Below are 11,284 nucleotides of genomic sequence, written 5' to 3'. Positions count from 1 at the left end.
TTCCTCCCTCCGAGGTGTCCAGGAGGTCCGCGGTGGACTACTTCTTCGTCCTCGTCACCAGATCGAGCCCGTGGAGCGCCACCATCGTCACTCGCATCTTCTTCCCCAACCTCGGTCGCCGCCGTCTGCCGCGATCGATTCCGCCTCCCCTCTGCGCTCCCGTTCACTTGAGGGCCTCCGTGTGCCGCTCCGTAAGCCTCCGCACCCTCCTCCTTCCTATGGTTCCTCCCCGTGCACCGTAGTTAGCTTCCACGCATGCTCGAGCTCCGGCCACCGTCGTTAGACTTCGCAGCTGATGCTGCGGGCCGTTTCAACGGCCACCTTTGCCGCCGTTCAACACGGTGCGATGCCCGCGTTCGAATGCGCCAGATTCCGCGCCGAAAGAGCCCCCACAGCCCACTTCTCCTTGCGGCACCGAACGCCACCGCCGCCTTGCTCGTTGCCGGTGATGCTCCGACCGCCCCCGAGCCCTCCCATCAGCACCGTTGGATGCGCGGCTCGACGCTCGCTCAAACGAGCCTACGCATGGGCCAAGCGACCCCTTGTAGCCGATTTCCGGCCATTCCCGAGCGCGCCGCCGTTGAATATGGTCACCGGAGCCAACTCCGGCGCCGTTTCCGGCGTTGCTGACGTGGCTGACCACGTGGACCCCCCACAGCCACTGCCATTGGGCCCCTGGGTCCCGTTGACCCCGTCAGATGCTGACTGGGTAGCGCCCAGTTACTGCCTGAGGGCCCCGCGTGGGCCCTGTTGACCAGTCAACTGGTCTGTTGACCGCTGATGCAGGGCTGACGCCAGGATGACGTCACAATTCTTTTTCTGATGAATTTAGTAATTAAAACAAATTTGAAAATATTGTTTAAACTTCGGAAAATCATATAAAATAAACCGTAGCTCGGATGAAAATGTTTTCTACATGAAAGTTGCTCAGAAAAACGAGACGAATCGGAATACGCGATCCGTTCGTCTGCCACATGCCCCTAACTACCTGATCATTTAACTTTCCCCCTCCGTTTCACCTGTCTGAAAATGCTAAACTTGGGGAAACATTCCCGGATGTTATCCCCCTTCACCGGTAACGTGTAGCACCGCGTTAGAACACGTCTAGCTTTGTCTGTTGTCCTGTTATGCTCTTGCTTGCTATGTATTTACTTTTTCTTCCCCCTCTTATCTCCGGTAGACCCAGAGACTGCCGCTGATGCCGCTGTGATTGTCTACGTAGACGACGACCCCTTCTTCTTATCTGAGCAACCAGGCAAGCCCCCCCTTTGATCATCCCGATATCGCCCATTCCATTCTCTCATGCTTGCACTAGATTTTGATACTGTTATTGTTTGCTCCTATTCTACTGCATAGCCTGTTTATTGTAACCTGCTATTGTTACCTACCTGCTTATCCTAAACTGCTTAGTATAGGTTGGTTAGAGACACATCAGTGACCTCCCCACTTGACCCGACTGCCTCGCCGGATTATCAGAAGACCCGATCAACGGGATCAAAGACCAGGCCCCAACACCTCACGTCACATCACACCCCTTTGTTGCTCGACTCTACAGAGTTACCATCGAGTGCCGAGGGTGGAACCTCATACATCACTCCTGATGAGATCTCTGTAGAGTAGCTATTCGGTCGTGGTCATCGAGGGTGATTTCCTCCTTAACCACTTCCGATACGACTCTGTCGTGCAACCCCTCAAGTGTGAACCTCGAGGGTGATTCCTCTTACGTTCACCTTGATGATTACATCTAGTGGAATTCATCGGGGGTGATTCCTCGGGTTTTCCCCTTGATGTTTGGACACACGGATACTTGGACTTTACCACTGTTACTTGGAAAGACGGGTTGACCCTGAGGGGTACCCGCGCGAGCTTAATTGCGAGTGATGTGGAGTCGGGCGGACCCGGAAGGTGCCCGCGAGATAATTACGAGGCGTGGCCGGACATTCCTAGCCCTTGCCGCAAGTCCTCGAGACGGGGCAACGGGGTCACATCTTTCGTGAGTCTCTGCTTGTTACCGCGCGTTCCTAATCCACTACGATTTGGATATTTGATCCGAGGGGCCTCTGGCCTGATAGCACTAACCATCACGTCGGCATAGTATGGGCGTTCTGTGTCGTATACATCAGCCGAAGCTTAATAGACGTCAGCGACTGAGCGGCACGCGCCGGATTGGACTGGTAAGCTCCTGCCTTTTTAGGGAGGTAGCTAGGTCTGCTCACCGGCCGCATTCGCAACGTGCAGGAGTTCCCGGGGAGATGGTTTAGTCCGGCGTGCTGGCCTCTCTATTAAGCCTAGGTCGGGTTGCGGTGTATTGTTTGGCCGAGGCCGGGCATGACCCAGGAAAGTGTGTCCGACCGGAGTTAATCGAGCGTGGTGGGTAAGTTGGTGCACCCTTGCAGGGAAGAAAACATCTATCGATGGACTGTCCTACGGTAACGAACACTTGGAGTTGTATCCCGATCGATACAACTAGAACCGGATACTTGTGATGAGAACTGGATGGTGATGAGAATTGGATTGTGATGATAACTGGATAGTATGGCTCTGGGATTGTTTTCTCGCAGGGTGTCGAGAAAGGATCTCTGGCCGAGGTTGATAACACTACTACTACTTTATTTTATGCTGCTATACTCCATCCTGTTGCTGCAACATGGTGGTTTCCAGAAGATGCTAGTCTTCGATAGGACTAGGCCTTCTCTCTATTCTAGCATTTCTGCAGCCCAGTCCACATATACAGCCTTCCTTTGATAATGTTGCATATGTAGTGTAGATCCTTGCTTGCGAGTACTTTGGATGAGTACTCATGGTTGCTTTGCTCCCCCTTTCCCCCCTTTCTTCTTCTTTCCGGTTGATGAAGCCAGATGTCGGAGCCCAGGAGCTAGATGCCACCGCCGATGCCTGCTACTACGTGGAGACTGCTGACGACCAGGAGCAGTTAGGGGGCTCCCAGGCAGGAGGCCTTGCGTTTTCGATCGTTGTTGCTTTTGTGCTAGCCTTCTTAAGGCAAACTTGTCTAACTTATGTCTGTACTCAGATATTGCTGCTTCCGCTGACTCTTGTGTTATCGAGCTTATGTATTCGAGTCCTCGAGGCCCCTGGCTTGTAATATAAAGCTTGTATTATTTTAATTTGTGTCTAGAGTTGTGTTGTGATATCTTCCCGTGAGTCCTTGATCTTGATCGTACACATTTGCGTGTATGATTAGTCTATGATTGAAACGAGGGCGTCACAAGTTGGTATCAGAGCCGACTGCCTATAGGTAGCCCCCCTTCCAACTCCTTGGCCAAAGTCGAGTCTAGTCTTTACAAAACTTTTACTAACTTGGCTGTGTGTCTTATGGACCCATGTCGCCATTTGGTGGTATTAGGATCTTTTATTCCTCATCTATACTCTGGGACTCTGATCTCTCGTCTATTCGGGTTAAACTTTTTACTAACCCTGACTCTAGGATCTCGTAACCACTTCCTTCCGGAGAGCCCCGACATTACCGATGATCGCTTACTGCACCAGAAGATTCTGCAGTTACTCTCCAATGTTTTCCCGAGACCCTTGTGACCTCCGCCTTTGCAATTCCCTACCACCGTTATATTCATATGGATAACGACTTACGCGTGTCGTTCATACAATCATTCCCAATTTCTCTTGATGATTACAAGTTACCCCAATACTATTCGTTGTTCCGAGAATCCTTGTGCTTCTGCTTTGCAGCTTCTTTCGCACTGCAGATAATTCCTCACACTTATCAGGGATTCGTTCATCCCTAGTTGATCATGTGCTTCGCAATATCATTCCCATTGTTAATCGATCTTCCGAAATTTCTCTACACCCCTTGTTGCTCTTGAAATTCATGCCTGCTTGCATTAGGATTAATTCCATATGTCTAGCAATATTCTTTAAAACTCTTTGTGGTTGTTATTCTGTTCCTATGGATTCAATGTGTGAGCGAATACTCGCAATCATCAATTAATCCTTGGAAATTTTCTTTCCGGCTCCGACATCGCTCCGGTTATGAGCTGGTTTTTGCCCAATCAAGATTTGATCGGGTGCACCTCTAAGTCTATTCAACTTACTCATATTTTGATCAGAGCCTCTGCTTCTGACCCTTCGACTTGAAATCATAACTCCTTTATACTCAAGCATCGAATTATTCAGATGTTTCTATAATCCAATGCCTTTGCATTCTTTCCTTCTTCTGATTAAGTACTGATACTCACATCAGATCCATTAAGGACCACTGAATCCTTTGTTGGATTATTGTCCGACAGTTTAGTTCTTATTCAAAATTTTGTCCGCTTTCCCCCCAACACATATTGCCTTTGGTAAATTGTATTCTCTGCTTTGTCAACCATGCTCTGCTTCTGAGCTTGAGTTAATTACCTCTGAAGTTTTTGCAAATGTTCCTAAGATGCCCCGACGGGTTGAGCTAATGCTTTCCCTAATTTGTGTGAACCCGGAAATTTCTATGGGTCATACTCTACTGGTGTTACGCCGGATAAAAATTTCTACATTACAACTTCTTCAAAAGCGATAAGTAAATGAGAGGTTATGCATTAAAGAAGTGGGAGTCGACCTTGAACCTTGTGTTCATGCCCATAGAAACGATGTAGATCTTATCATGGAAGCTTCTCTTATAATCAAATGTTCCCTTGCTATAAGCTCAACTTGCATCTGTAAATTGATTCTTTGCAATCATGGTTCCGACCATATTTTCTCCTTGATTCCATTTCCCGGACAAGTTAAAATACTTGTCTTCTGCAGATCATTTCATCTGTCCAAACCTCTATTTTGATCTACCTCGAGTATTGCCCCGTATTATCTCGAGGATATTGTGTCATTGCACTACCTCTTGTGAATTCTCATTAGAACGATACTCCATCACATCATTCCTAGCCTGATCGGCTATATCATTATCGAGCTAATTTTAACTGTGCTACCCGGTCCTTCTTCCCGGAGCACAATTTGGACGACGAGCTAAGCTTACGTCGATCTTCCTCATCTTATCATTTCACCTCTAACAACAAGCTTGATTTTGAGCTTGTGTCGCATCCGTGGTTCCAATAACCTTTTGCTGCATCATTCCTTTTACTTGATGTCGTCGCTGTTCGATGGCCTCTTCATAGTACCTCGACAAAATCTGTCGTGATCCCCATCAATATACTGACCTATTTCAGGATATCAATCGAATTCATGATGAGAAATACCATCCTCGCCCCTTGATGATTGTGTTATCATCGACAACGTCCTTGACTTCCTACCAACACAGACCTGATTGTGTTTGGTTATACCTTACGTTCCGAGATAATCTTGGAAATGTTACAGACCCAATCCTTAATTGAAACATCATATCAGTGCTACCTCGAAGCATGACTGTGGTATTTCGAATATCAACACGAACATTTGAAGCAAAATGCTAAATGCTTCTTGATCTATTATCCAAACACTATTGTATGGGTAATATCCTAATTCTTCGCTCGCCCCTTTATCTAAATGCTTCTGCACTTAATGTCCTATCATGTATATCATGCTCCGCTTTTCTTTGGGAAGGATATACTCCCAATTCTTGTGTGAAACACAGTTTCCTTTCCATTGGTCTGTTAAGTTTGATAGACACATTTTCCTTTCCGTTGGTTTGTTTAATCTGATAGTTTCATTTTCCTTTCCATTGGTTGTTTAACCTTTCTTGTGGTCTATATGACCTAAGCAATATTAATTCTCTTCCTATGAAAACACCCCGGTGTACAATTTGTCCGTAAGACCATGCTATTATTGCTGTTGACATTCCGGTAACCACCAATGGACGAGAACTTTGCCTATTGGTCCACCTCGTTCAACGAGAAGGAAAATAGTTCTCTTCGTCCCTCGCCCTTGGTACCAAGGTTGTTGGCAACATAACTGACAGTCTATCATCTGACATGCCTTGCTATCGGCCCCTTTCTACTTTTAACCCACATGGTGGGCCCATAACCCATAGTTCCACAGGATCAAAACCTGACTCTCCTATACATCCCTGTTTTCTAAGTTATCCCTCGCGCTTGGCTTCATATGTAATTCGCGAGCCATCTTCCTTGTGATCTGTTCTGGTATCAAGACACAATATTTATTCTCGATGCTCTGAGCCCCTTTCACACTTTGTTTCAGACATCGAACGATTACCTACCCGGTTGGAGCTTCTTATTGCACCTCACTTTGCTCTTGATGACTTCCTTGAATTTCTACTCGAGAGATGCCTCTTTGCAACGTTCACTGAGATAGTCCCCAGGTAACTATCTTGTGTTGAGCTCCGTCCTTCCCGAGTCTTTCCCCCTAACTCCACCCCTTAAATCTCGGGATGAGATTTCTTGTAGTGGAGGAGATTTGTAACACCCTGAGAATCATGCTACAGTAATCCCCTTGTAATGATGCCTTGTCATCATTGTTACTATTGCTAATCTCACTTTGATTCTAATCCAGCCCAGATCTCAAATTCAAATTAAAGTCAAAATTCAAATTTCTCAAACATGAAAACAAAAATGTTCATCATGTGCCAAATATTCCACAACTAATATTGCTGGTGAACCAACATTTTTGCAAAGGGTTTAAGTGGCCTAAACTACTTAAAACAGTGACCTAAGCAATAAATTAAATGCCCTTTTTAATTTATAAAACTGGCAACTATTCCAAAAGCCTCCCAACCTTTTTGTGGCAGTTCACTTTAATTCTTTGAAATTGTCTTGGCCAGTGGCATAATTTTGCAAAGTCATTATTGGCTAAAAAGAAAATGCAAAAGCTGCTGAAAAAAGAAAAAGGAAAAAAAAGAGAAGGGGTGGGAGAGCCCTGGCCTCCCCTTGGGCCTCAGCCCACCTCGGCCAACCGGACGGCCCACAGCCCCCTACCCACCTGGGCCGGCCCACTCCGGCTGGCCAGCCCACTCCCCCTCCCCGGTCGTCTACCCCCGCACTATTCCACGACCCGAGTCGCTACAGCGCGCCCTTCGCCGTCCAACCACCTCGCCGGTGACGCCCGACGAGGGGATAAGGCCCCAGACGCCTTGGTCCTCTCCCCCGCTCTCCACTGTCGCCCTCTCCGTCTCTCCCACTCCCCTCCAGATATCCTTCTCCCCCCTCGTTCCCCATCCGCCACCGAGCGCCATCGCCGTCGAGCATCGCGCTCCACCGCGGCCACTGGCGCCCATTCCTCCCTTCGAGGTGTCCAGGAGGTCCGCGGTGGACTACTTCTTCGTCCTCGTCACCGGATCAAGCCCGTGGAGCGCCACCGTCGTCACTCACGTCTTCTTCCCCAACCTCGGCCGCCGCCGTCTGCCGCGATCGATTCTGCCTCCCCTCTGCGCTCCCGTTCACTCGAGGGCCTCCGTGTGCCGCTCCGTAAGCCTCCGCACCCTCCTCCTTCCTTTGGTTCCTCCCCGTGCACCGTAGTTAGCTTCCATGCATGCTCGAGCTCCGGCCACCGTCGTTAGACTTCGCAGCTGACGCTGCGGGCCGTTTCAACGGCCACCTTTGCCGCCGTTCGACACGGTGCGATGCCCGCGTTCGAATGCGCCAGATTCCGCACCGAAAGAGCCCCCACAGCCCACTTCTCCTTGCGCCACCGAACGCCGCCGCCGCCTTGCTCGTCGCCGGCGATGCTCCGACCTCCCCGAGCCCTCCCATCAGCACCGTTGGATGCGCGGCTCGACGCTCGCTCAAATGAGCCTACGCACGGGCCGAGCGACCCCTTGTAGCCGATTTCCGGCCATTCCCGAGCGCGCCGCCGTTGAATATGGTCACCGGAGCCAACTCCGGCGCCGTTTCCGGCGTTCCTGATGTGGCTAACCACGTGGACCCCCCACAGCCACTGCCATTGGGCCCCTGGGTCCCGTTGACCCCGTCAGATGTTGACTGGGTAGCGCCCAGTCACTGCCTGAGGGCCCTGCGTGGGCCCTGTTGACCAGTCAACTGGTCTGTTGACCGCTGATGCAGGGCTGACGCCAGGATGACGTCACAATTCTTTTTCCGATGAATTTAGTAATTAAAACAAATTTCAAAATATTGTTTCAACTTCGAAAAATCATATAAAATAAACCGTAGCTCGGATGAAAATGTTTTCTACATGAAAGTTGCTCAGAAAAACGAGACGAATCCGAATACGCGATCCGTTTGTCCGCCACATGCCCCTAACTACCTGATCATTTAACTTTTCCCCTCCGTTTCACCTGTATGAAAATGCTAAACTTGGGGAAACATTCCCGGATGTTATCCCCCTTCACCGGTAACGTGTAGCACCGCGTTAGAACACGTCTAGCTAGGTCTGCCTTTTTAGGGAGGTAGCTAGGTCTGCTCACCGGTCGCGTTCGCAACATGCAGGAGTTCCAGGGGAGATGGTTTAGTCCGGCGTGCTGGCCTCTCTATTAAGCCTAGGTCGGGTTGCGGCGTATTGTTTGGCCGAGGCCGGGCATGACCCAGGAAAGTGTGTCCGGCCGGAGTTAATCGAGTGTGGTGGGTAAGTTGGTGCACCCCTGCAGGGAAGAAAACATCTATCGACAGCCTGTCCTACGGTAACGGACACTTGGAGTTGTATCCCGATCGATACAACTAGAACTGGATACTTGTGATGAGAACTGGATGGTGATGAGAATTGGATTGTGATAATAACTGGATAGTATGGCTCTGGGATTGCTTTCTCGCAGGGTGTCGAGAAAGGATCTCTGGCCGAGGTTGATAACACTACTACTACTACTTTACTTTATGCTGCTATACTCCATCTTGTTGCTGCAAGATGGTGGTTTCCAGAAGATGCTAGTCTTTGATAGGACTAGGCCTTCTCTCTATTCTGGCATTTCTGCAGCCCAGTCCACATATACAGCCTTCCTTTGATAATGTTGCATATGTAGTGTAGATCCTTGCTTGCGAGTACTTTGGATGAGTACTCACGGTTGCTTTGCTCCCCCTTTCCCCCTTTCTTCTTCTTTCCGGTTGATGCAACCAGATATCGGAGCCCAGGAGCCAGATGCCACCGCTGATGCCTGCTACTACGTGGAGACCGCTGGCGACCAGGAGCAGTTAGGAGGCTCCCAGGAAGGAGGCCTTGCGTTTTCGATCGTTGTTGCTTTTGTGCTAGCCTTCTTAAGGCAAACTTGTCTAACTTATGTCTGTACTCAGATATTGCTGCTTCCGCTGACTCTTGTGTTATCGAGCTTATGTATTCGAGCCCTCGAGGCCCCTGGCTTGTAATATAAAGCTTGTATTATTTTAATTTATGTCTAGAGTTGTGTTGTGATATCTTCCCGTGAGTCCTTGATCTTGATCGTACACATTTGCGTGTATGATTAGTGTATGATTGAATCGAGGGCGTCACAACCATGCTTTACGGCTTAGAACCGGGACTTCAAAAATGTTTTGAACGCCACGAAACATATAAGATGTTCTAAGAGTTGAAATTGGTATTTCATACTCATGCCCGTGTCGAGAGGTATGAGACCTCTGACAGTACTTTGTCTACAAGGTGGAGGAGAATAGCTCAACCAGCGAGCATGTGCTCAGATTGTCTGGGTACTACAATTGCTTCAATCAAGTGGGAGTTAATCTTCCAGATAAGATAGTAATTGACAAAGTTCTCTAGTCACTATCACCAAGTTGCTAGAACTTCATGATGAACTATAATATACAAGGGTAACGGAAACGATTCCCAAGCTCTTCGTGATGCTGAAATCGACGAAGGTAGAAATCAAGAAAAGCATCAAGTGTTGATGGTTGACAAGACCACTAGTTTCAAGAAAAGGGCAAAGGGAAGAAGGGTAACTTCAAGAAGAACGACAAGCAAGTTACTGCTCAAGTGAAGAAGCTCAAAGCTAGACCCAAGCCTGAAAGTGAGTGCTTCTACTACAAAGGAAATGTTCACTGGAAGCGAAACTGCCCTAGATACTTGGCGGATAAGAAGGATGGCAAAGTGAACAAAAGTATATTTGATATACATGTTATTGATGTGTACTTTACTAGTGTTTATAGCAAGCCCTCAATATTTGATACTGGTTCAGTTGCTAAGAGTAGTAACTCGAAACAGAAGTTGCAAAATAAACAGAGACTAGTTAAGGGCGAGGTGATGATGTGAGTTGGAAGTGATTCCAAGGTTGATAAGATCACCATCGCACACTCCCTTTACCTTTGTGATTAGTGTTGAACCTAAAATAAATGTTATTTGGTGTTTGCATTGAGCATAATATGATTGGATCATATTTATTGCAATACGGTTATTCATTTAAGTCAAGAATAATTGTTATTCTATTTACATGAATAAAACCTTGTGAGGTCATACACCCAAGGTGAATGGTTTATTGAATCTCGATCGTAGTGATACACATATTCATAATATTGAAGCCAAAAGATGCAAAGTTAATAATGATAGTGCAACTTATATGTGGCACTGCCGTTTAGGTCATATTGGTGTAAATCGCATGAAGAAACTCCATTCCGATGGACTTTTGGAATCACTTGGTACTTGCGAACCATGCCTCATGGGCAAGATGACTAAAACTCTGTTCTCCGGAAAAATGGAGCGAGCAACAGATTTATTGGAAATCATATATACTGATGTATGTGGTCCGATGAATGTTGAGGCTCGCGGCGGGTATCATTATTTTCTCAACTTCATAGATGATTTGAGGAGATAAGGGTATATCTACTTAATGAAACATAAGTCTTAAACATTTGAAAAGTTCAAAGAATTTTAGAGTGAAGTGGAAAATCATCATAACAAGAAAATAAAGTTTCTATGATCTGATCGTGGAGGAGAATATTTGAGTTACGAGTTTGGTCTTCATTTGAAACAATGCGGAATAGTTTCGCAACTCACGCCACCTGGAAACACCACAGCGTAATGGTGTACCCGAATGCCATAACCGTACTTTATTAGATATGGTGCGATCTATGATGTCTCTTACCGATTTACCACTATCGTTTTGGGGTTATGCATTAGAGACAGCTGCATTCACGTTAAGGGCACCATCTAAATCCGTTGAGATGACACCGTATGAACTATGGTTTTTCAAGAAACCAAAGCTGCCATTTCTTAAAGTTCGGGGCTGTGATGATTATGTGAAAAAGCTTCAACCTGATAAGCTCGAACCCAAATCGGAGAAATGTGTCTTCATAGGATACCCAAAGGAAACTGTTGGGTACACCTTCTATCATAGATCCAAAGGCAAGATATTCGTTGCTAAGAGTGGATCCTTTCTATAGAAGGAGTTTCTCTCGAAAGAAGTGAGTGGGAGGAATGTAGAACTTGATGAGGTAACTGTACCTGCTCCTTTACTGTA

At 47.3% G+C, this 11,284-nt stretch overlaps 1 long non-coding RNA gene across 1 annotated transcript; it reads left to right on the top strand.

The window, feature by feature from the left end:
• Positions 1–247: 247 nt before the first annotated feature.
• Positions 248–9,251, top strand: LOC147984516 (uncharacterized). Its single transcript, XR_015616061.1, has 2 exons — positions 248–1,255; positions 8,959–9,251. It is a non-coding gene; the product is annotated as an uncharacterized LOC147984516 (long non-coding RNA).
• Positions 9,252–11,284: the final 2,033 nt, after the last annotated feature.

This window comes from Triticum urartu, chromosome 2A, assembly GCF_056163025.1.
Source record: "Triticum urartu cultivar PI428250 chromosome 2A, HENAU_Tu73, whole genome shotgun sequence".
Taxonomy (NCBI): domain Eukaryota; kingdom Viridiplantae; phylum Streptophyta; class Magnoliopsida; order Poales; family Poaceae; genus Triticum; species Triticum urartu.
The sequence above is the reverse complement of the archived record's forward strand: the minus strand, read 5'-3'. Positions and strand labels throughout refer to the sequence as shown.